Consider the following 6,024-nt stretch of genomic DNA (forward strand, 5'->3'; position numbering starts at 1 on the left):
AAACTGACAGCTTACTTCCTTATATTTTTCTTGTGACCATGAACTCGTATACTTAAAGGTATCAGCAACTGTGTTTTCAACAAGATGTGAACTTCTTCAGGATCCCTCAGATATTCTGCTTGGAGACCAAGCATAAAGACACTCAAATCAACCAGAAAACAAAACTAGATTGAAAGCAGATGTTCAAACCAAAACTAGAGGATGGAATTTCAATGGCAAAGTCAAGGGAATTATGGCCCATGAGGCAGGGGAACAACCCAAGAAAGGCTCTTTATCCTTAAACAACAACAGGGACGTTGTGGAAGAAAAAAAAATGTTCAGAACCTTAGTTTTGTACCTTAAAAAGAAAAAAATCACACTCTTTCGAGGGACCTTAGAAAGCTCTCTGTGCCCCAGCCCTGACCCAGAAAGACTCAGCCTCTCTGTAGTGAAACCTGACATCGGAGTTTTTAGTCATCCCAGGTGATTAGGATGGATGCACAGGAAAGGTCAGGCACCGCTTGTTTAGCCTAATGAAGACATCAGTTAAAGCACTCTTTATTTACCACAGATCAACAGTGGTGGGCCCTGACAAGCCATTCTCTATAGGAAGCTCCTTTTTGAGGTTGTATTATTTCGTTTGCCAAATTCAAATGAAAAGATTAAAGAATATCATTATGCTAGGCGTAAACTAGAATAAACGAGAAATGTCTGGGCAGGCAACTTCAAATTTGAAGGCATACACACACACACACACACACACCCCACACACACACACACACACACACTTGCGCCTGATCCCAAATATTCTGCTCATTATTTAAGAAGGCCCCTATTAAAATGCATTCAATAAATAATTAATGAGTCTACTAAGTACCAGACACTGTGCTAACTGCTAATATTTTATGAATATTCAGCAACCCAATAAGGTTCGGGAAATCAATTCACAAAGTAGGCAAAACTTGGTAGGAAACTGCACCGACAAAGTTCAACTTTGCCGACTCTGGAACATCCCAACTGGTTCTACCAGTTCATCAAAAGAACAAGAGAAACACTGATGACTGGACTCAGCTTCAGCCTTAATAAAGGGTCTTAATAAACCTTAATGAAGGTTTGTATCATTGCTGAGCAACTGCTCCTGAGAGGGTATGGAGTTCAAGTCAGCCTGAAGAAGGGCCTTCTGGGAGCCTTAAGGCATAGCTGGTGTACAGACCTTTCAAGCAATCTCAAAGCGGTGCTGAGTAGCTTCTCTTTTGTCATTTATAATTTGCATACGGGAAATTTGCAAATTGAGTAAGGTTTAGATAGAATCAGCACATAATTATGATTAACCCTAACATCAGCCAAATGGAAATGTTAGGGGCTTTTAATCAGTTATGGTTAGCCCTTGTGTCAAAGACATGGTAAAGGTAAGGGTTTTAATGACTTAAAATCCTTGAATTGACAATAATATTTCATGTTTTAATATGCCTGTCCATTTTTACTCCCTAAACTTTTCTCTGTGGCCCCTACTCTCACTGCCCCACTGTGTAGCTATTTCCAAATACCCTCTGTTTCTGATGAAAACTGTTTTCTCTTTCAGCGACCTACTCATATAGTCATACATTCACTGTGGTGATCCCTTCAGTCTCGGTCACAATTCCAGGTTTTATTTCTCAAAACACTGGCAAAGTGATATCAAATTTATAGGAAGTAGAAATGGGTCAAGAGTAGCAAAGTGGAGATCCAAGATGGCAGCACCAGGAGGATACTGTGTCTGAAGAGCAGGAGAGCAGTGACAGCACAGCAACCAACAGACCAAACTCTGGGCCCTAAAACACCAGCGCTTGTGTTTCCCAGGTGACAGGAAATCCCACAGTGTGGGAATCAGTTGGGTTCAGGTCACCTAGCTAAAACCCAGAAGATTTTCCAGATCCCGGCATGCATTCAGTCGCCAGCCCAGAGCCACACTCCTGCGTGTCCTGATCACCTTCCCAGACTGAACTGTGGGCACCAAAACACCAGAGACCGTGATTTCCACTTGAGAGAAAGCCCCACAGTGAAGGAAGCAATCAGGACTGATCTCAGGTCACCCAGACAATTGCTAGTAAAGGACCCAGGTCCGGTGGGTACTCAGCCCCCATCCCAGAGTGGGGTGCTCAACCAACATCGCAGAGACCTGCTATGCACTCGGCTCACCATCCCAGACAGAACCGGGGCACCCAGGGCACCAGACACTGGGTTTCCCTGTTGGGAAGAAACCCCACAGTGAGGGAAAAATCAGGCCTGACCTCATGGCACTCAGCAAACTCCCCACACACAATGGAAAAGTTCTCAGGAAAAGTTCCGGGGTTTCTGTAAGCTCCCAGTCGCCAGCTTGGAGCCACCAATTGCCTGCGCCTGTGTTCTCTATGCACAACCCCAGACAGGACTGTGGACCCCAACACACCACAGACTGGATCTCCCTGTCGGAAGGAAATTCCACAGTGGGGAGAAGCATCAAGTCCAACCTCAGGACACCCAGTTCGGGAAAGGTTTCTGGGTTCCCACAGGCTCCAGGCTCTAGCCTCCTCCTCCATGCAAGAGAGCTGTGCTCACCTGCAACTGATTACCACTTGAGTACTGGGACACAGAGCTCCAACCTCAGGCCTACAGAAGGCTAGGATCTCCAAAGTCAACCCCCAGATACTGTTCCAAGGTGAAACCAATTATGCCTAACAAAACTGACCAAACCGTGGGGTTCAAGAGGGCTATGCCTAGAAAACAGTGTAAGAACAGCAGCAGCAGCTCACTAAATTCAGAGCAAGAATTGCAGCAGCCAGGCAGCTATCTCCAGGATTTCTCTGAGTGAGAGGAGACACCCCCTGACTAATAAAGGCCACAGTTACCACTAAGGTCTATACGATTGTGGTGAGCTGTGGCAATTCCTGAGAAACACAGGCCATTTAATGACCACACACAAAAAGCTGAGGAGGCCTCCTTCAGGAAAAATCTTCCTGCCAAGGGGATTCTCCCCACCCTAGGATTCCAGGAAGCACCAGAAACTAACAGCCAACACCTAAGATAGCCCAATGGGTAGAGGCCCAGCATAAAAGCTCAACCAACAAAAGACAGAGCAATATGGCATTTCCAGAACCCAATTATCCAGGGGCAAGCAACCCTGGACACCCTAGCATAAGTGAAATTCAATGATTATGAAAAGGATAATGGAGGAAACAAATAAAATGGGCAAAGAAATAGAGGAAGATAAAATCAAATTATGACCATCCATAAAGAAATACAGGACGATAAAGACAGTTTGTGGCCTTCAGAGAGAAAATGATTAAATCACTGAAAGAAAAAAAAAAGACAGAGGAATGTTCAAACAAACAGTTGAAGGAATTGAAGGATAAAAAGGAAAATACAGTCAGACAGATCAAGGAAATCAACAAAAAGGCTCAAGATCTGAAGGTAGAATTGGAAAAATTAAAGAAAACACAAAGGGAGGAAATCATGTAGAGGAAGAGCTTAGGGGAGAAAACAGGAACTACAGAGGTACGCATAACCAACAGACGACAAGAGATGGAAGAAAGAATCTCAGATGTGGAAAATACAGTGGAAGAAACAGATGAATCTGTCAAAGAAAATGTTAAATCTAAAAAATTACAAGAAATCCAAAACAACATGAAAAGACAAAACCTAAGAATAATAGGAATAGAGGAAGATTCCCTCCTCCAAGGCCCAGAAAATATTTTCAACAAAGTCATAGAAGAAAATTTCCCCAATTTAAAGGGGAATTGTAAGCATACAAGAGGCCTAAAGAATACCTAATAAATTAGATCAAAAAAGAAAATCCTTCCACCACATAATAATCAAAACAGTAAGTATACAGAACAAAGAAAAAATACTAAAAGCTGCAAGGGAAAAAGGCCAGGTAACATATAATGGCAAACCCATCAGAATCACACATGACTTTTCAACACAGACTATGAAAGCCAGAAGGGCCTGGACAGATATCATGAAGACCCTTAGAAAACCGAGATGTCAACCCAGGCTACTATACCCAGCAAAACTCTCAGTCCTCATTGATGGAGAAAACAGATATTCAACAACAAAAACAAATTTTAACAAAACCTGCCCACAAATACAGCATTACAGAAGGTACTAGAAGGAAAAATACAATCCAAGAAAACTAACTACTTTCAGGAAAACACAGGAAATAAATAACCTCACTACACCAAAACTAAAAGTAGCCAAGCACACAGACACAGTACCACAACCAACAGCAAAATCAAAGGATCTAACAGTCACTGGTCATTAATCTCTCTCAACATCAATGGACTCAATTCTCCAATAAAAAGATACAGACTGACAAAATGGATGTGTAAATAAGACCCAACAAAAAGGGCTGTAAGATGGTTTTCCCAGCAAATTAACACAAGAGGCAAGCAGAAGTAGCCATTTTAATATCTAATAAAATAGATTTTCAACAAAAATTAATAAAAACAGATAGAGGTCATTTCATACTTATCAAAGGAAAGTTCCATGAAGAAGCTATGAGTTCTGAACATCTATACCCCAAATACTAGAGCACCCACATTTTTTTTTATTTTTTTTTTATTTTTTTTTTATCAGTTACATTTTATTAACTCTGTATCCCAGCCGTGTCCCAATCCCTCATTCCCTCCCAGTCCCTCCCTCCGTCCCTCCCTCATCTCCACCGTGCCCCTTTCCAAGTCCACTGATGGGGGGGACCTCCTCCCCATTCATCTGATCCTGTTTTATCAGGTATCTTCAGGACTGGCTGCAAAGCCCTCCTCTGTGGCCTAACAGGACTGCTCCTCCCTTCGGGGGTGGGGAGACCAAAGAGCCAGTCATCGAGTTCCTGTTAGAAATAGTCCCTGTTCCCCTCACTTTGGGAAACCAATTGGTTACTGAGCTACCACAGGCTACATCTGAGTGGAGGTTCTAGGTTATATCCATACATGGTCCTTGGTTGAATGTCAGTCTCAGAAAAGACCCTGTGCCCAGATATATTTGGTCCTTGTGGAGCTCCTATCCTTTCCCCATCAGACTAACTCCCCTTCTTTCTTATGATTCCCTGTACTCTGCCAAAGGTTTGGTCATGAGTCTTTGCTTTGAAAACACTGCTAGTTAGAATCTTTCAGATGCGCTCAGTAGACTCCTGTCATACGTTCAATGCACATCCCATCTGTCTTTCTAAATGAGGATTGATCATCTTACCCCATGTCTGCTCAATTGATTATCTTTTTTAGGTGTATAGATTTCATTATGTTTATCATATCTTATAGGTCTATATAAGTGAGTATATCCCGTGTTTGTCTTTCTCCTTCTGGGATATTTCACTCAGAATGATCTTTTCTAGATCCCACCATTTGCCTGCAAATTTCATGATTTCCTCCTTTTTGATTGCTGAGTAGTATTCCATTGTATAAAAATACCACAATTTCTGTACCCATTCCACCGTTGATGGACATCTGGGTTGTTTCCAGGTTCTGGCTATTACAAATAGAGCTGCTATAAACATGGTTGAGCAAGTGTCCTTTTTGTGTACTTGAACAAACTTTGGGTATATACCTAGCAGTGGTATAGCTGGGTCTGGAGGAAGCACTATTCCTATTTGTCTTAGAAAGCGCCAGATAGCTTTCCAGAGTGGTTGTACCAGTTTACATTCCCACCAGCAGTGGAGCAGGGTTCCCCTTTCTCCACAACCCCTCCAGCATGTGTGATCGCTTGAGTTTTTCATCTTGGCCATTCTGATGGGTGTAAGGGAGCACCCACATTTGTAAAAGAAACATTAATAAAATTGAAACCACATGTTAATAGTGGGAGACTTCAACACCCCACTCTCAACAAAGGAGAAGTCAACAAAACAGAAATTAAACAAAGAAACAATGATTCTGACAGACGTCATGAATCTACAGAACCTTTCACCCAAACACAAAAGAATTTAACATCTTCTCAGCACCTCATGGAACCTTCTTCAAAATAGACCATATAGTTGGTCACAAAGCAAGCCTCAACAGATACAAGAATATTAAAATATTCCCTTTTATCCTATCTGAT

The sequence above is a fragment of the Meriones unguiculatus genome, chromosome 18 (assembly GCF_030254825.1).
Source record: "Meriones unguiculatus strain TT.TT164.6M chromosome 18, Bangor_MerUng_6.1, whole genome shotgun sequence".
Classification (NCBI taxonomy): Eukaryota; Metazoa; Chordata; class Mammalia; order Rodentia; family Muridae; genus Meriones; species Meriones unguiculatus.